Here is a 19,799-nt window from a genome sequence, read left to right on the forward strand (position 1 = left end):
GGGTGCTAAGGGCTTAATACTTATTATCCCATTACTCACTGGCTTCCCATGGCCCTTATAATTGAATTTCCCAAATATCAGGGTCAGGATTTTTGTCACATCTGCTTAACAAATGTATCGTTATTTAAGTAATATGTATTTTTCTAACTTTTAACTCACTTGTTAATCACTCACTAGTCAGACATGAGTTAAGGACTGTTGACTTAAAAAAAAAAAAAGAAAGCAAAACATGAGAGTTTCAAGTTAAGTTTTATTTGGGGCAAAATGAGAACTGCAGCCCAGGAGACAGCATCTCAGATAGCTCTGAGAAACAACTCCAAAGATGTAGGTGGAAAGGACAGTATGGATGTGATTTTGGTAAAGGGGGAGTACATGCAATCAAGCAAACAATTTTTTGTAGATTTTTCCTGATCTTCTGAAGCTTCCACTAGTCATCACCATGAAGCATTTTAGTGTTTTTCTCGATATGAGGAGATTCAAGAGTTAGGCTCAGAAAATCAGCTCCTGAGAATATCTAACTGTCTGAAGACCTGTCCTGCCAGCCCCCACCACAACCCCCAGCACAGAATGCCTCATTTCTGCTCTCCACCCTGAACTCCTTCAGGGGGTGTTGGAGGTCAGCAGCTGCAGCAGTACACACTTAATCCTTGTAGAGGTAGATGGCAAGCACCCATGGAAAGTGCCAATTTGTAATTGACGACTAAACAACAACATGATGCATGGAAGGTAACAGTTTAAAAAGTTACAATGAAAATGAAACAATATCACAAGACCCTGCTGAAACAGTAGCTAGTGTGAGGTTCCAGACAGCTTTCTTTGTTACAAAGGAAGATTAAGGTTAAAGACATTGTTGCCAAAGGAAGACTATCCTCAGGCTACTGCTTGGCAGGTGGCAGTGGTAAGAATCCGCCTGTCAATGCAGGAGATGTAAGAGATGAGAGGTTCGATCTCTGGATCAGGAAGATCCCCTGGAGAAGGAAATGGCAACCCACTCCAGTATTCTTGCCTGGAAAATTCCATGGACAGAAGAGCTTCACAGGCTACAGTCCATGGGGGTTGCAAAGAGTCTGACACAACTGAGCATGTATGCAGGTCCTTAGACTAGCTGAAAAGGGAGAGACTCTGAGGGATTCCTTAAGTTATTTAAATAACATTGAATCACTTTGCCCCCTGTCCCAGAATTAGGAAAATTCTGCTTCGTGAAGAAGGACAAAACTCCTATGACTGAAAGATGCTGCTCAATTTCCGCCCATCCCTGGCTAATCTTGTGTCATTCTCTGGCTACACTGACCTACTTTTTGTTTCTTGTGTTTCCACAACCTTCCCAGCCACAGGACCTTTGTATATGTTGTTATTGCCTAAGATTCTTTTCTCTTCCCTATGGTGGTTTATAGTCACTCAGTTGTGTCTGACTCTTTGCCACCCTGTGGACTGTAGCCTGCCCGCGGGGCTCCTCTGTCCATGGGATTCTCCAGGCAATACTGGAGTGGCTTGCCATTTCCTTCTCCAGAAGAACTTCCCCACCCAGCCACCGAACGCAGGTCTCCTGTATTACAGGCAGTCTCCCACATTGCAGGCAGATTCTTTACCCACTAAGCCACCAGGCCAACTTCTCCTCCTTGTTCACCTGGTTAACTCATTTTAGCCCAAGGGCAAATCATCACCGAATTTCCCCTTTTGCCCTCCATTTTGGTCTAAGACTCCTATGTTAATTTCCATTCTGATCACGAGCTACTTTGTAGTAGTATTGGTGATGATGGTCGTAGTATTTATCACAGTTTCAGTGTTACATTTTCTTTTGGTTTTGTCTCCTCTACTAGCTTGCGGTCTCCATGAGGGCAGAGATGAACCCAGTAGGCGCTTACTAAGTGGTTTTTGTGAATGAATGATGCATTTGCTACTTTGCTTTAAGGCCAGTCCTTTTAATGCCCACTTTTCACATACTGGGAAACTGACGTCCAGAGAGGATTGCCCCGAGGGAGAGCAAGTAGGGGATAGCTCTAGTGGTGCCCCTCCCCCCATTTAGAGATTCGCTATCACCCCCACCCACCCCTACTTCCTCCACTGTGTGGGACCCAAGGAACACAAGCCCCAGCTCTGGACTCCGCTGAGCTGGGAAAGGGCCTGTCCACAGGTCAAGACCAGCCCAGAAGCGGCTCCCAGACCGGTTTAGCCGGTTCCTGGAGCGCGGGCGAGGTCCAGCCGCCTTAGGCGGTTAAGACGCAGACCTTGACCAGATTGCCAGCGGCTCGGGGCGGGCGCTCGATCTACCCTTGGAACTTTGAGTCCTAGGCTGGGCCCTCGGGGTGAGTGGTTTAGCCAAGGCAGAGGGCGGGGTTATCCGGGTGTCGATCACGTACATGGGCGGGGCATGCAAATTAAGCAGCGTTCCATTTCTCTCTGAGCCCCGCCCCTCCGCGCTGCACCTAGCTACTTCCTACAACTCCCGAAGTCGGTCGGTGGCTCTGGCGGCTCCGCCCCTCCCCCAAGCTCGTCCCTCCCGGATTCTGCCCACATGGTCGGAGCTTAGCCACCCCCTTATCCCAGCGCCCCGCGGATGTAGGGGCGGGGTTTAGGAGCCAAGCGGGAAGGCGGAGGCCGTGCTGTGGGCTCCTGGGGCTGGGGGTCGGCTCGGAATCAGGTAAATGCCACCGAAAGCTGAAGGGGGACGGGGATTGCCAGAGTTTGAGGCTCGAGCTACTCGGCCTCGGCGTAGGGGCTACTGAAACCCTCCCCCACCATGTTTGCCTAGAGGAGCCCAGACCCCCACACTGGTGACCAGAGGAGGCCAGGACACACACACCTCCACCAGTAATGTCTAGTGGAGTTCAGATCCACGCACTTGTGTTCAGGGGGGCTCAGGCCTTCCCCATCCGTGTCCGGGGTTACTCACTAGGTCATTTCATATCTGTTTGCTTTGAGGCGCAGCCTAGAGGGGTGTTCGGCCCACCTATGTTGGGGGAACTTCAGGTCTCCCCAAATTTGTGTTCAGGGGAGTTCAGCCTAGGGACTAAGGCCCTCCACTTGCACGTCCAGGCCTAATAGCATCTCTCGGCCTGCCCCTTTCTTGCAGTCCCTCCCAGCAGAAATTCCCCCTGGGTCCCCATTCCGCCTCGCCTCTTTGCTCTTTCTCCCTTCCAGCCTCCTGGCCCCACTGGCTTCAGATCATCACCCCCTCCCCAGCACATTGTTGACTCACAGTTAAGAAGCTATCTCAGGCTTCACAGTCTGGCCACCCTCCTTTCTATACCTAGGCAGCTCTCCGGAGGCCCCCTGGGGTCCTGTCTTCTCCGCCCACCACCTGACTGGCACCATGTAATTTCCCCCTCAGCCTGTCCACCCACATCTGGTTGTCAGCTGCTGGCCCTCACCCTGCATGCCCCCCAGGGTCTCCTAGGGAATTGCTCACAGCTCTCTGCCTCCTTCTGTGCCCCCAAATCCAGACTGCCCCGCCAAAGCAGAACCTTCCCCCCACCCCTCCCTGGCCCCCCATCCAAATCTGCTAATCAGAAAAAGTCCTAGCCTAGTGCCTGGAAGAGAGATCTGAAATCAGAGAAGGGGTGGGGTGTGAAACTTTCCAACACAGAGATGCTGGGGGTGGGGGAAATGGGTGGAGGGAGACAGGAGCTTAAGTTGTACCTAAAAGCTTGAGATCAAAGCCGTCTGCCTTCCAGATGAGGGCTGTGGGGGAGGGTTGCCCCCCCCCGGGGGGGCGGGTAAGCCTGAGCCCCTCCTTCCTCGGAAACCCCCCAAGACTCTGCGGTGACAGCTGTACCCCAGCCCGCGCCCCGTGGGTTTCCTTTTCCGGTGCTTGCTCTCCCGACAGGCTGGCCTGCAGTCTGGAGACACTGCGCCTGGCCCTTTTGAAGGGGCTCCCTAGAGGGTCTTCCTGGACAAGAGGGAGGGGACCAGCTGGAGAACAATGGTCTTCTGTGGCTCCCGGACGCCAGGCGCTTCCTGTTAAACCCTTCCCTGGAGACCCGGCTGCAGGGGGGAGCGAGGCAAGGGGATTGACAAAGTCAGCAAATGCACTGCATTTTCTCTTGTTCCTCGTCTTGTTTGTGAAAGTATCAGGAAGCGGTGAGGCGAATGCAGACCTTGCCCTCCTCAGTGGAGTCACTCTGGGCATTTCTTTTCCCCTCTGTGGCTGGGGGTTGTGCCCCCAGGGGATGGGGCATGGTTAGAAATCCCGAGATCTCTGGGGCTGGACTTGGCCCTGCGGGGGACCCAGGCATCCCAGGTGATCCCGAAGTGCAGCTGTATTTGCCAACCGTGGTTCTAACTGCCTTGCTAGGTGAGCTGGAGGTTGCAGCCCCTGAGCCATTCCCAAAGTGGGCTGGGCCTCGGTTTCCCTCAGTTTAGGATTTATCCCAAGCATTCGACCAGAGCACCAGGCGGTCCTTAGGGGCCAGAGTGGCAGTGAGCTGAGCCGAGGGTCTTGGAAACACACTGGTCTTCCTAGGAGCCCTGGGAAGATATGTTGGGGAATTAGCCACTGTATTAATTGAGGCTTCCTGCAAAGTCCACTGTGTTTACAGAGCTAACCTGAGATGTATCCTCAGAAGATTCTGTGAGCCTCTGAAGGGCCCCCGGAGACTCTGCATCCAACCCCAGGGGCTTCTGGTTAGAGACCAGATAATATGCCCTAGTCTACGAAGAGACAGTGTATGTTGATACTTAACTGCCAGCCAGGTGCTTTGCTGGGTATACATATTCACTTAGTTAAACTGTTCCACCTGAATATTCGTTGGAAGGACTGATGCTGAAGCTTCAATACTTTTGCCACCTGATGTGAAGAGCCGACTCTGGAAAAGACGGATGCTGGGAAGGATTGGCGGGAGGAGAAGGGTCCGACAGAGGATGAGATGGTTGGATGGCATCACTGACTCAATGGATAAGAGTTTGGACAAACTCCGGGAGATAGTGAAGGACAGGGAAGTCTGGTGTGCTACAGTCCTTGGGTCACAGAGCTGGATGCTAATGAACAACCACAAAACCCTGCCCCAAATTTGGGTCAGAATTAAAGTCGGCACTTTCACTAACCCCATTTTATGGATGAGGGAGTTGAGGCACCAAGCAAACATGTCTAGTAATACAAAGCCCTTTGTTCTTTCTCTCCTGGATTTGGGGCTGGAGGATGGAGTGGATGGTTAGGTGGACTTTTCTTGTATTTACCCAGCAACTTATCTGTGGTTCACAGATAAGGAAGAGAGCTCAGGGTGGTGAGATCCACCGTCCAGGTCTCTCGCCCACCACCAGGCAGTGTTTCCTCTCCTGGCCTCCTGTGCTTGCCGCCCACTGGCTTCACCCACCAGCTTCCTTCTTCAGCTTTTTCACACCCACTTGCTGGGTAATTCTGTACCATCTTTTCTCCTGCTTCTTCTGGTGAAAACATCCCTGGGGGCCAATTTGTGCATGCTTGGCCCAGGGGTTTGATGAGGATGAAGTTGTATTTGGGTGTTTTGTGTGTGTGTGTGTGTTTGCTGTACTTTGCAGCTTAGAGAATCTTAATTCCCTGACCTGGGTTCAAGCATGGAACCCGTGCCCCCTGCAATGGAAGCATGTAGCCCTAATCACTGGGCCACCAGGGAATTCCCTGGGTTTGAGTTTGGGTGTTTATTGTTGTTTCATGTTTTCGATGATTATTATTAACTGAGCAAATCCAAACCACTGCTAGACTAGAAAGGCTGCTTCGGGCTGGGGGTGGGGGCCCTTGCTGGTGTCTGGGACAGGAAATGGCTCACCGCTTCACTGTTTAGACCCGAGGGTGAGGGCGCACAAGGAGGGGCCATCAGAGGCTGCCAGCCCTGTTAGCTGCGTGTTGGAGGCCACAGGAGACTGGCCCTCGGTCCCAGCATCTTGACCCCCAGCCAGCTTCCCCTCCCCCACCCCGCTCGCCAACCGGCTTCCACCTGTGCTCCCTTCCCCTCTCTTACCCGCTCCTCTTCCCCTCCTACCCTCCCCCCTCCCCTGCTGTGGCCCGCCCTTCCGGAATGAACCTTGTTCTGGCTTCAGGCCACCAGGAAGGCCAAAACAAGCCTGCAATTACTCACTGCCGGGACCCTGCCAGTGGCTGCTCCTCTCGGAAGCTCAACGTGGGGCAGGGGGTGGAGCTCTTCCCCCCCAGGGCTGTGTGCAGCTTCCACCTCCAGATAATCCCCTGCTGCCTTCTGGCTCCTCTTTCTGAAGTATTAGTCGCTCAGTCGTGTCTGCCTCTTTACTAGGATTCCATGGACTATATAGCCCACCAGGCTCTTCTGTCCATGAAATTTTCCAGAGAAGAATACTGGAGTAGGTTGCCATTTTCTCCTCCAGGGGATCTTCCTGACCCAGGGATCAAACCTGGATCTGCATTGCAGGCAGATTCTTTTACCTTCTGAGCCACCAGGGAAGCCCTGTGGACATCACCTTATAAATAGATATTGGATTTTAGAAGTACTCTCCTGTTGTTTGGGACTAGGTGTTACCTTCTGAGAAGGGAGGGGATGAAACCAGTTCTTTTTCTTTTTTTTGGTTTCTGGGATCCTAGTTCCCTGACCAGGGAAGGAATCTTTGCCTCCTGCAGTGGGAGCATGAAGCCCTAACCACTGGACTGCCAGGAATGTCTCTCTGAGGGAGAAACTGAGGTTGTGAGATGGGGCCCGCCCCCAAATCTCCAAAGCCTTCCTTTTAGCCGGGGGGGGGGGGGGGGGGGTGTACTTCCTCTCCCTTGCTCTGCTATGCATCTCAGGGCTGCTGCTTGGGAGATGGGGCCACGGAGGAGGGAGTGTGCAAGAGGGGGCCCCTGGGACTCTGCAGTCAGCAGGCACTAACGCGTTTGTCTTCAGCCTGAGCGTTCTTCTGTCTACCCGGCCACCCTCCCTTGTCCCAGTTCTCACGACTCTCCGGACATCTGTGGGTGGGACATACTTGTTGCCCAATCTCCCAGTGGTTATACTGTGACTAAAGCCAGCCCTGTCCCTGGAGGCTGGGAGGCTGGAGCCAGGGTGCACCCGCAGGGCCACATGTCCCAAGCTTGACCTGGGTTTCTGGTCAGACCGGGTGGACAGGCGGGCAGGCTGGGTCTTTTCAACACCCTGAGTTGAGGCTGAGTCTGGGCCCAGCAGGTTACACACACACACACACACACACCCCCCACACACACACACACCACACACACACACACCACACACACGGCTCTGTGAAAGTTTCTGCCCACCCTCTGAATGGCCCAGGTTCCCTCTGATTGTCCTGAATTACCCTAGTATCCCTGCTCTTGGTGCATTTTCCTCCTTGCAGCTACCAATACATTCTAGAAAGCTGGGGAAAGATCCTCAGTGAGACCCACCCTCCTGCCAGCCACCCATCAGATGGGCCGGGTTCTCAGGCATGCTCCCTGCTTTGTGCTCAAGGCCAGCGCAGTTCTTCCCCCAAACCTTCTCTCCTGTTGGAGCAGAGCCCATCCTGCCCCGTTGCCATGGCATCTGTTGTACCCAGAAGCCAGGTGGTCTTTTGTTCCCTGATGTCCCTTCTAGGCTCAGACACTTCTGAACTCTGCGAGAGTCACTCGGTCCCCCTGTGTCCCCCACATTCACTGAGGCTGTGTGCCCTGGCAGTTCACCTGTCTCTCCTCCCATGACTCTGAGACGGGCAGTGATAGCACTTATACAAATTTCAGATTTGAACTCGGATCTATGAGAGACTTGGAGAGTAAGGTTGTTTTTTTTTAAATAGTCATTTGCCTTTTTTTAAAAAAAAGTATTTATTTGGCTGCGTTGGGTCTTAGTTGCAGCATGGGAGATCTTCATTGCAGCATGTGGGATTGCTCGCTGCAGTGCACAGGTGTCTTTAGTTGTGGCCTGTGGTCTTCTCTTTAGTTGTGCACAGGCTTAGTTGCCCCGATGTATGTGGGGTCTTAGTGCCCTGACCAGGGATCGAACCTGAGTCCCCTGCATTGGAAAGTGAATTCTTAACCACCAGGGAAATTCCAGATCTGTAGGTCTTAAGAATGACAGTCATCACAACAGCTGTTGCTTCCTAGTTTAGGCACTTCACCTCTGGAGTCGTCATCACAAAGATTTATTGCCTTATCCTCATTTCACATTGTGGAAACTGAGGCATAGTGAGTTTGGATAGCTTGCCAGCTAATATGTAGTCTGCTGCTGCTAAGTCACTTCAGTCGTGTCCGATTCTGTGTGACCCCATAGACGGCAGCCCACTGGGCTCTGCCATCCCTGGGATTCTCCAGACAAGAACACTGGAGTGGGTTACCATTTCCTTCTCCAGTGCATGAAAGTGAAAAGTGAAAGTGAAGTTGCTCAGTCGTATCCGACTGTTAGCGACCCCATGGACTGCAGCCTGCCAGGCTCCTCTGTCCATGGGAGTTTCCAGGCAAGAGTACTGGAGTGGGGTGCCATTGCCTTCTCCAATATGTAGTCTACTAGATAGCAAAAAAGTGCCAGTTTCTTGACTCTTGACTTTTGAGGCTGGATCGTTCCCTGTTGGGAATGATGGGGGGCGCTGCCTGGTGCATCTTAGAATGCTGAGTTGCAGTCCTGGCTTCCATCCACTAGTGTTACCTGGAAACTGGGTTCACTTCTTGGTTGGGCATCAAGCCAGACACCACCAAGGAATTTCCCTGGTGGTCCAGTGGTTAAGAATCTGCCTTCCAATGCAGGAGATTCAGGTTCAATCTCTGAGGGGTGGGGGCAATAAGATCCCACATACCGCAGGACAACTAAGCCTGAATCACAACCCATAACAATCCCCACCCCCACCACCCACCCCCGCTCTGGAGCCCATGCACCACAACTAGAGAGAAGTTGCAACTAGAGAAGTGTACGCAGCAATGAAAGACCTCACATGTGCAACAAGGGTCCTAAGACCTGAGGCAACCAAATATTTAGAAAAAAGAAAGACACAACCAAGTCAAAGATCAGGGGGAGGAGCGGCTTAATACTTGGCAGCAAGTAAGAACGCCAAGCTTTTGAACTGTGGTGTTGGAGAAGACTCTTGGGAGTCCCTTGGACTGCAAGGAGATCCAGCCAGTCCATCCTAAAGGAGATCAGTCCTGGGTGTTCATTGGAAGGACTGATGTTGAAGCTGAAATTCCAATACTTTGGCCACCTGATGCAGAGAGCTGACTCATTTGAAAAGACTCTGATGCTGGGAAAGATTGAGGGCAGGAGGAGAAAGGACGACAGAGGATGAGATGGTTGGATGGCATCACCAACTCAGTGGACATGAGTTTGGGTAAACTCCGGGAGTTGGTGATGGATAGGGAGGCCTGGCATGCTGAGGTTCATGGGGTCGCAAAGAGTCAGACAGGACTGAGTGACTGAACTGAACTGAAGAACACCAGCGAGCTTTCCCAAAGCCGTGTCTCCAAGACCAGCAAAATTGGGGAAGTTTTAAGCTAAGGATACATGCTTATTCAGGAGCTGGCTTGAGCAGAGGAGAACACAGCATAGAATTCAGCCAAAGCTTCCCAGGTGGCTCAGTTTTAAAGAACCTGCCTGCTAATGCAGGAGAATTGGGTGGGGAAGATCCCTGGAGAAGGAAATGGCACCCCACTCCAGTATTCTTGCCTGAAAACCCCATGGACAGAGGAGCCTGGTGAGCTACATACAATCCATGGGGTGACAAGGAGTCGGACAGGAATGAGGGACTAAACAAAATAGAGTCCAAGCTCTATTTGGTTCAAGTCAGGAGGGTCAACAAAATCATTCTATCCTCCACCTTGGCAGAGGGGGGCTTAGTTCCTGCAGAACTCAAAGACCTGTATCAGATTGTTCAGGAGGAACCAGGACTGCGTTTTATGGCTGAACAATTGTTTCCTGACTGCTTTTCCTAGGTTCTTCCATTCCCTCACTTCCCTTGAGATCATTGATTACTGAGACCTGTTCAAGGACAAGCCTTATGGCCAGGCTAAAATCCCCAAATGGCTTAAGCTAAAAATGACTTCACGTTTGTCAAGGAAGTCTGGTTCTCTTTCTTCAGGCTCCCCCCTCCCCCACCCCCCCGCCCCAATCCTATCTGTCTATACTGGGTACCGGAGCACCACCTCCTACAGTCATGGCAACAAATAATGTCCCCAGATGTGGCTTCCTGTTGGTGTGGGGTGGAGGGCAGGCTCACCACCCACTTTTAACTGCCCTGCCTCTTTACATAGGTGCCTGCCTGCAAAGTATCACTGTGTGTGTGTGTCTTTTCCTCCAAACAGGTATAGAGTTCTGAGGATGGAGGTGATTGGCAGGTTCTGGCATCTTGGGGAGAGATTGAGTGGGACTGTCATCCTAGGCCATGGGGTGCCGGTTCCCCAGGTCCTGGTGGGTGGAGACAGGCCAGCTTTTCTTCCTGGTTCCCAGAGGTGGGCGATGGCCCAGACACAGCCCAGGAGCCAGAAGGCGTGGGGAGCCCTGACCTGGCGTCCGAATTTACTGGGTGTTGCCCGGGTGTGTGTTCTGAGACCCAAGGGCCCTCCTGGGTGTGGAGAAGAAACCAGAAGCTAAAGTAGGCCTCCCCGCCTGCCTGCCTGCCACCCTCACATCCCACCCAGTCCTGGCTCCGGGCCAGCAACCGCCAGAGTGGTGACTCAGAGCGGCAGAGCCAGGAGAGAAACAGGGTGCAGGGTGGGGTGTCCCCCTCATCCAGCCTTCCCAGCACCCCCATTAAGACCAGGACCCTTGAGGCTGCATTTCACACTCCCCTGCACACCACCACCATCTTCCTCCCTGCTCCCCACCAGTGGGATTTTTTTCTTTTCCTTGGCACTAGGCTATGGCAGGAAAACAGAAATGTGTGTGGGGCATGAGATATCTCTAAGGTTGGAATATATTTAGGCCAGAATGAGAGAGTGTGTGTGGTGGGGCACAGTCTCAGGCACTGGCCTGGTGGCAGTGAGGAGTGAGCCAGTGTAGAGAGCGAGCTCCCTCTTATAGACCTCCCTCTTATAGACCTCCCAGGTTTCCCAGGGGCAGAGGCAGGGAGGATGGGGGAGGTCCTAGAAGTGGAGGCATGTCCTGCATAGCACCATGCTGGATCATCTCCAGTTGAAAACACAGAGGCCCAGACAGGTTAAGTGGTTTTCCTGAGGCTGCTCAGGAAAGAAGAGAAGGCACCACCAGGGTTTGCCTGCTGGTCTGGCTGGCTGCAAAGCAGGAGTGTGCTCTTGCCATATTCATGCACACGTGTGTTCATCGATGCAGCTTTCTGTACAGCCTAGTCTGTTCCCAGTCGGACGTGAGATGTGCAGGAAAGCAAGAGGTGAACTGGACCTGAGTCCCCAAACCACAACCCAGCTCAGGGTGGGGAGTGGCAGGGTGGGGGATGGAGGGGGGATGGGGAGAACATCCGTTCCTCTTCTCTGCACAGCCCTCAGGCTCAGAATGGTTTTGACACTTTTTTCTGTTTTTCTTTCTTTTTTATTTTTGGTTGTAGGGCAATGCCTGGGGCATCGTTCAATCATAGTTCCCCCACCAGGAATAAAATCATTGAGCTCCCTGCAATGGAAGCTCAGAGTCTTAACCACAGGACCACCAAGGAAGTCTAGTTTTGATATTTTTTAAGCAGTTGAAAACAAAAGATTATTACTTGAAACATAAAAATCTTATGAATTATGATTTCAGCCTTTGTAAATTGCATTTGTACAGTCATGCCCATTCCTGTGTGGCTGCTTTGCTGCTGTTGTTCAGTCGCTCAGTTGTGTCCCCATGGACTGCGACCCCATGGACTGCAGCACGCCAGGCTTCCCTGTCCTTCACTATCTCCTGGACTTTGTTCAGACTCATGTGCCATTTTTTTTAAAAATTGAGTTAAAATACACATGACAAAAATGTACCATCTTAGCTATTTTTTAAGCATACAGATCAGTGGCATTAAATACATTTATATTGCTCTGCAACCATTATATCATCTATCCCCACAACTCTTCCCCCCCCACACACACATTTTCCCCCTACTTTTTGGCTGTTCTGTGCAGTATGCAGGATCTTAGTTCCCTGACCAAGGTTTGAACTACCCCCTCCAGTGGCAGCCCGGAGTCCTAACCACTGGACCACCAGGGAAGTCCCACCCCCACAACTCTTGTAAATCTTCTATAGAAGCTCTATACCTATTAACTCTCCCGTTCACCTCCCCTCAGCCCCTGGAAACCATCATTCTACTTTCTGTCTCTATGATTTTGACTAATCTAAGTACTTGATATAAGTGCTTATAAGAATTATACAGTACTTGTCTTTTTGTGAGTGGTTTATTTCACTTAGCAGAATGTCCTCAAGGTTCATCCAAGTTGTAACATGTGTCAGAATTTCCTTTCTTTTTATGTATCTATTATTACTATTTTTAAATTTTTTTTGCCACACTTTGCAGCATGCAGGATCTTAATAATTCCCCGACCAGGGATGGAACCCACTCCCTCTGCAGGAGAAGTGTGGAGTCTTAACCACTGGACTGCCAGGTGAGTCCCTAGACAATAGCTTCTTTTTCATTAATTTTTAAATTTTTGGCTGTGCGGGGTCTTCCTTGCTTTGCACAGGCTTTCTTTAGTTGTGGTGAGTGGGGACGACTCTTCATTATGGTGCTCGGGGTTCTCATTGCTGTGGCTTCTCTTGCTGTGGAGAACAGGCTGTGGGGCACACGGGCGCAGTGGTTGTGGCTTAGCTGCTGGAATCTAACGTGGAATCTTCCTGGACCGTGCATCGAATTCATGTTTGCTGCATTGGCAGGTGAATTCTTATGCAGCGCACCACTAGGGAACTCCTTCCTTCCTTTTAAAGGCTGAATAATATTCCACGGTGGGGATATAACACATTTTGGTAATTCCAAGCGCTTGGATTGCTTCCATGTGTTAGCTATTGTGAACGATACTGCTGTGAACATGGGTGCACAAATATTTCTTCGAGACCTTGCTTTCAGTTCTTTTGGCTGGAATTGCTGGGTTGTGTGGTAATTCCATTTTTAAGTTTTTGAGAAACCTCCATACAGTTTTCCACAGTGGCTATACTCTTTCACGTTCCTGTCAACAATGCACAGGAGCTCCAGTTTCTCCATGTCCCCATCAACATTTGTTGTTTTCTGTTTTGTTTCATGACAGCAGTCATCCTCATATCTGCAGCTGCTTTTGTTCTATTGAGACAGGAGGGAAGGGGGCGGGGCACAACCTTTAAAAGTGTGCCATAGGACTTCCCTGCTGGTCCAGTTTTTAAGACTCTGCCTGCCAGTGCAAGGGACACAGGTTTGATCCCTGGTCTGGGAAGATCCCATGTGTCTTGGGGCAGCTAAGTCCACATGCCACAACTCCCAAGCCTGTGTGCCCTGGAGCCCATACTCTGCAGTGTGTGTGTGGAGGGGCACTGCAGTGAGAAGCCCACGAATAAGAAGCCCGTGCACTGCAACTAGAGAAAGCCTGCATGCAGCGGCCAGAGCATAAATTAATTAATTAAATACAATTATAAAATAAATAAAAGAGTGATGTTGTCATTGAGGACACAACATAAACTTTTCAGAAGTGATTAGATGTAACATGGTGGAAGATGAGATTTCCAGTGGACCTTGAGCCTCATTATGTGCTCACTGTAATAGATTTGTTGTTGTTGTTCAGTCATTCAGTCGTGTCTGACTCTTTGCAGCCCCATGGGCTGCAGCACGCCAGGCTTCCCACTCCTTCACCATCTCCCATGAGTTTGCTCAAACTCATGTCCGTTGAGTTGGTGATACCATCCAACCATCATCTCCTTCTTCTGCCTTCAATCTTTCCCAGCATCAGGGTCTTTTCTGATGAGTTGGCGCTTCACATCAGGTGGCCAAAGCTTCAGCTTCAGCTTCAGTCCTTCCAATGAATATTCAGGATTGATTTCCTTTAGGATCGACTGGTTTGATCTCCTTATGACAGTGGGGGTGGACTTCCTTGGTGGTTTAGTGGCTAAGACTCTGTGCTCCCAGTGCAAGGGGCCTGGTTTGATCCCTGGTCAGGGAACTAGATCCCACCTGCCGAAACAAAAATCCCGCATGCCTCAATGAAGATTGAAGATCCCGTGTCCTGCAACTAAGACCTAGTACAGCCAAATAAATAAAAATAATATTTAAAAAAGACAGTCAAGGACTTTCCTCATTGTTCAGTGGTCAAGATTTCACCTTCTGGTGCAGGGGTTGTGGGTTTGATCCCTGGTAGGGAAGCTAAGACCCCACATGCTTATCAGCAAAAAAAAAAACAAAATAGAAGCAATATTGTAACAAATTCAAGAAATACTTTGAAAAATGATCCATATATTTTTAAAAAATGGGTTCTAGTCCCGATCTGAGGTGTGTGTTTTCACTACACAGGCAGAGTGAAATTGTTATGACCACCCAGCCCAGAAGAATTGATGCTTTTGAACTGTGGTGTTGGAGAAGACTTTTGAGCGTCCCTTGGGCTGCAAGGAGATCAAACCAGTCCATACTAAAGGAAATCAGTCCTGAATATTCATTGGATGGACTGATGCTGAAGTTGAAGCTCCAATACTTTGACCACCTGATGCAAAGAGCCGACTCATTGGTAAAGACTTTGATGCTGGGAAACATTGAGGGTAGGAGGAGTAGGGGGCAGAAGAAGATGAGATAGCTGGATGGCATCACTGACTCAATAGACATGAGTTTGAGCAATTTCTGGGAGATGGTGAAGAATAGGGAAGCCTGGCATGCGGCAGTTCATGGGGTAGCAAAGAGTCAGACATGACTGAGCCACTGAACAACAACAAAACCCCAACCCAGACTTATTCCTAACTGATCTCTGGACTGTACAAATGGTTGTCCTTCCATTGAGGAGGTGGGGACAGGCAATGTTTGATGCTTAAATACACTGATAAGCTCTGAAAAAGATAAACACCTTTAAGAAAATACACTGGGGTTATGAGAGAAGGAGAGAGTGCTGGGGGAGAGCAGAGTGATAGCTAATTGAGAAAGATAGTTAGGGACATGTTTGAATATTCTTCCTAGTGGAGGCGTGGAAGGGAGGTCTGTGTTTGTCGCTGGAAAGCCCCTCATCTGGCCTCTGCCAACCTGTTCCTCCTGGGCAGCTGGGGACCCTGGGAGTGCTTAGGAGTTTTCTGTCTTCTGACTGTGGCCATGATGATGAGACCTGGTATCCCAGGTGTCAAGGCAGTGTCTCAGAGCAGTTGTTTTTTTTTTTAATTTATTTGGCTGCAGTGGGTCTTAGTTGTGGCACATGGGATCTAGTACCCTGACAAGGAATTGAACCGGGCCCCCTGTATTGGGATCTTAGCCAATGGACCACCAGAGAATTCTCAATAATAATAGTTAAAAAAAACCCTGGATACTCACAACTGGGTCTGAATGTTTGTGTCTCCACCCCCTCACACTAATTCCTATATTGAAATTCTAACCACCACGGTGATAATATTAGGAGGTACAGCCTTTGGAAGGGAATGAGGTCATGAGGGTGGGTCACTCATGAATGGGATTAGTGCCCTTATAAAGATACCCAAGACTCCCTGATATACACTATTATAAGGGGCAAATGTGGACAAGAGATGGTTTGGAGTCATCCACAGCCTTGGTTGCTAAATGCAGCCGATTGCCTGTTCCTGTACAGCCAGTGAGTTAAGAATGGCCTTTTCATTTTCAAATGGCTGGAAAAAACAATTCACAACTTGAAAATGATCTGCAATTCAAATTTCAGTGACCAAGGAGCTGGGGGGATAGAACAGACATTGCTGAAGGGTATAAACTTGGACTGAGTAGTAAATAAATCCTAGAATTCCACGGATGCACAGAAGAGTAAATACAGATTAAAGTGTTGTATTATAATCATCAGACCTGCTAAGAGACTAGCAACTTAACTATTTCCACCACTGAAAAGAAATGATGATTATATAACATCTGGGCTTCCTGGTGGCTCGGACGTTAAAGAATCTGTCTGCAATGCAGGAAACCCAGGTTTGATCCCTGGATTGGGAAGATCCCCTGAAAAAGGGAATGGCCAGCCACTCCATTAGTCTTGCCTGGAGAATTCCAAGGACAGAGGAGCCTAGTGGGATCACAAAGAGTTGGACATGACTGAGCGACCAACACTTTCACAGAGGTGCTAATTATGGATACAATAGCAACACCATATTACAATATATGTCAGTTATACTATATAAATGTATCAAATGTTGGCCATCTTAAATTTATACAATGTTACATGTCAAATATATTTCAATTAAAAAGTCGGTGTCCATGGGACTTTCTTGGTGGTCCATTTGCTAAGACTCTGTGCTCCCAAGGCAGGGGGCCTGAGTTCAATCCCTGGTCAGGGAACTAGGTCCCACATGCCCCAACTAAGAGTTTATATGCTGCAACTAGGAGTTTGGATGCAGCCACTAAAAATACCACATACCACAACTAAAAGATCCTTCATGCTGCAATGAAGATGGAAGAGCCCAGGTGCTGCAACTGAGAACTGGCACAGTCAAATAAATAAAAAATAAAATAATTATCTGAAAAGTCAGAGTCCATAAATAAAGTTGTTTTTAAAATCTAATTTATGTTTTGGCTTTGGTAGGCCTTCATTGCTGTGCATGGGCTTTCTTTAGTTGCAGCAAGCGGGGGCATTGTGGTGGCTTCTCTCATTATAGAGCACAGGTTCTAGGTACCTCGGCTTCGTAGTTGTGGAGCTTGGGCTTAGTCGTTCAGTGGCTTGCGGCAGGGATTGAACTGGCAGAGTCTTAATCACTGGGCCACCATGGAAGTCCCATATAAAGTTTTATTGACACACAATTGTGCTCATTTGTTTACCTATTATCCCGGGCTGCTTTTATGCTACAAAGTAGAGTTGAGTCATTGCAACAGAGACAGCCTGGCCCTTGAAGCAGAAAATATTTCCAGTCTGTCCCTTTCCAGATCTTTGCAGACCCCTGCTCTAAAGGAGCCTGAGGCCTGAATGTCAGCTGATGCTGACTTGGGGCTTTTGGGGGTGTTTCCTGGTTGGCACAGCAAAGAGGTTGGAAGGAGTCGGTGTTGGAGGGGCATGGGGACACGCAGAAGGTTCTGATGATCAACACTAGGGAGAGGATGATGGGGATACCCCCCTGGGAGGGGACATTCGTGTCTTCAAGGTGATATGGAGTTGAGCGCTGAGACTGGCAGGCTGATGGAGGCACAGCAGGGTCACAGACAGGAAGCCTAGATCTGCCTCGAGTAACCCCCACCCCTGGCCACCCGCCAGAGCTGACAGATGAGACAGAAACATCCCATGAACCACCACCACCCTGTCATCTAACCAGTCATGGGACCCTACCTCCTGTTTCTCCCTTTCCTCTGCTTTTCCCTGTCCCTCCCTGGTGCCATCATCTGTCACTGTCTGGGTCTGAAGATGTGCCCCAACTTCATGCTTCTGTTTCCCTGACCCCTCATCTCTTTTCTCAGTGTAGCCTGCACACTTAACTTTCCTATCTTTCTTTCTTTTTTCTTCTTTCCTTTTAAAAAAAATGGAGACAAAATATATGAACATAAAGTTAACCATTTTACAGTGTACAAGGCCCTGGCATTTAGGAGAAACGCAAGGTTGGGCAACCGTCACCACCTACCCATCTGCAGGAAGCTTCTGTCACCCCAAGAAACCCTGTACCTGTGAGCTGTAACCCCCACCCCCTTCCTTTAGTCTGTGGCAACCAGTAATCTGTTTTCTGTCTCTATGGGTTTCCCTCTTCTGGACATTTCATAGCAATGGACTCGTACACCAGGTAGTCTTTCGTTAGCTTGGTGGGGTTTTTGTTTGTTTATTTTGTTTTTGGCCATGCTGCATGTCTTGTGGGATCTTAGTTCTATGATCAAGGATCGAACCCAGGCCATCGGCAATGAACGTGTGCAGAGTCCTAACAACTGGAACACCAGGGAATTCCTGTTAGCTTGTTTTTGAAACTCATTCACTTTGTAGCAGGTATCTAAAGCTCAATCCTTTTCTGAATGAATACTCCATTGCATGGATGTACCACAATTTTTTAAATCCATTCATTTGTGGAGGGGCATGTGGGTTACTTCCACCTTAACTTATGACATAAATATACCTAAATTAAAATTTTCCTTTTTAAACTTTTATAAGTTGTGGTAAAATATGTATAAGATTTATCATTTTTAAACCATTTTTAAGTGAAAGTTCGTGGCTTTACATACATTTACATTGTCACTCAACCATCACCATCATCCAGCTCCTAAACTTTTTCATCATTTCAAACTGAAACTCTGTCCCTGGGAACTCCCTGGTGGTTAGGACTCTGAGCTTTCTGTGCAGCAGGCATGATCCCGGGTCTAGGAACCGAGATCCCACAAGCCATGCAGCATAGCCAAAACAAAATGAAACAACTCTGTCCTCATTAAGCAATGACTGCTCATTCCCCTCACCCCAATCCCTGGTAATCCCTGTCCTTTCTGTCTCGAAGTCAGTAAGCTTGCACAAATTGAAGTCTGAGCATGCCAGCTCTCCTGAACCCTCAGTAGGCCCCTACTGTTCTCAGGACAGAGACCAAATAGTCCCAAGGGGGATGCACATGGCATCTTGATCTCAATTTCCTCCTTCTCCAAGCTTCTTTAGGGCCTTCCCAGTGGCTCAGTGGCAAAGAATCCACCTGCCAAGCAGGAGACTCAGGTTCAATTCCTGTGTCTGGAAGATTCCTTGGAGGAGGAAATGGCAACCCACTCCAGTATTCTTGCCTGGGAAATCCCATGGACAGAGGGGCCTGGTGGGCTACAGCCTATGTGTTGCAAAGAGTCTGACTTGACTTATGGACTAAACAACATCAACAGCAGAGCTTCTTTCCCTGTATAAAAAGTCCCCACTCTTCTCTCTTCTTCTATGGGATCCTTGTGTACACGTTCCCTTCCCCTCCTGAGGAAGGTCCACCTCTCTACAGTGCTCCCCGCTGTTCCCTCATAGGACACATCCCAGTTGTAATTCATTCTTTCCCTGCCTTTTCTCTTTGGTTTGTTAGTGTAGGTTTGTTGATGTGCCCTCTGCCTCCTCCATCTGACTGGGAGTCCATGAGGGTGTGATAGCGCCTGTCTTACTGCTGTGTGTTCCCAGCTTCTGACCTTTACCTGGCACCCTGCCCTATGTATAGTGGAATGTGTGTGTTAGTCGTGTCCAACTCTTTGCAACACCATAGACTGTAGCCCGCCAGGCTCCTCTGTGAATGGGATTCTTTAGGCAAGAATAATGGAGTGGGTTGCATGCCCTCCTCCAGGGGATCTTCCCCACCCAGGTGTTGAACCCAGATCTCCTGCACTGCAGGCAGATTCTTTACCATGTAAGCCACCTGGAAAGCCTGTCTATGTATAGTGAAAGGATCAGCACAAAGTCCTGGCAAGGGAGGGAGAGATGGGCTGAGGTAGGTGGTGGACATCTTGAGCTCCGAGTGGCGTGGGGAGCTTAGGCTGCAGCTGGGCTGGGCTGCATGAGCAGAGAGCCCAGGGGTTGGGAGCAGGGGTGGCTGGTTGGGGGCTGCAGTTACCCCGGAGCAAGGGTCTCTGGAAGTTGAGAAGTGGGCATGAAGAGCTGGACCAGGGGGCAGAAGTGAGGACCGGAAGCGTGATTGGGAGGAGGTGGGGCTGAGGGGGCACATAGATGACGCTGTTGACAGGTGGTCATTTCTGAATGCACTGTTCAGAGCCTGGGGAGGCCAGGCTGGGCCCGGCAGCCAGAGGCCCGCAGTGTCGAGGTGCCTCCTCACCCCCACACTGAGAGGTAAGCTCCTGGGGCAGGCTTGACTTGCTTCAACTGGGAGCATCTGCATAAATTACAATGGCCAGGGCCCAGTTCTGGCCCAGGAGAGAGACCTTTATGAAGT

At 49.8% G+C, this 19,799-nt stretch overlaps 1 long non-coding RNA gene across 1 annotated transcript; it reads left to right on the plus strand.

Annotated features, from left to right (window-relative positions):
* Positions 1 to 1,579: 1,579 nt before the first annotated feature.
* Positions 1,580 to 14,456, plus strand: LOC112586990. Its single transcript, XR_003111534.2, has 3 exons — positions 1,580 to 2,641; positions 12,349 to 12,436; positions 14,302 to 14,456. It is a non-coding gene; the product is annotated as an uncharacterized LOC112586990 (long non-coding RNA).
* Positions 14,457 to 19,799: the final 5,343 nt, after the last annotated feature.

This window comes from Bubalus bubalis, chromosome 9 (genome assembly GCF_019923935.1).
Source record: "Bubalus bubalis isolate 160015118507 breed Murrah chromosome 9, NDDB_SH_1, whole genome shotgun sequence".
NCBI classification, from domain to species: domain Eukaryota; kingdom Metazoa; phylum Chordata; class Mammalia; order Artiodactyla; family Bovidae; genus Bubalus; species Bubalus bubalis.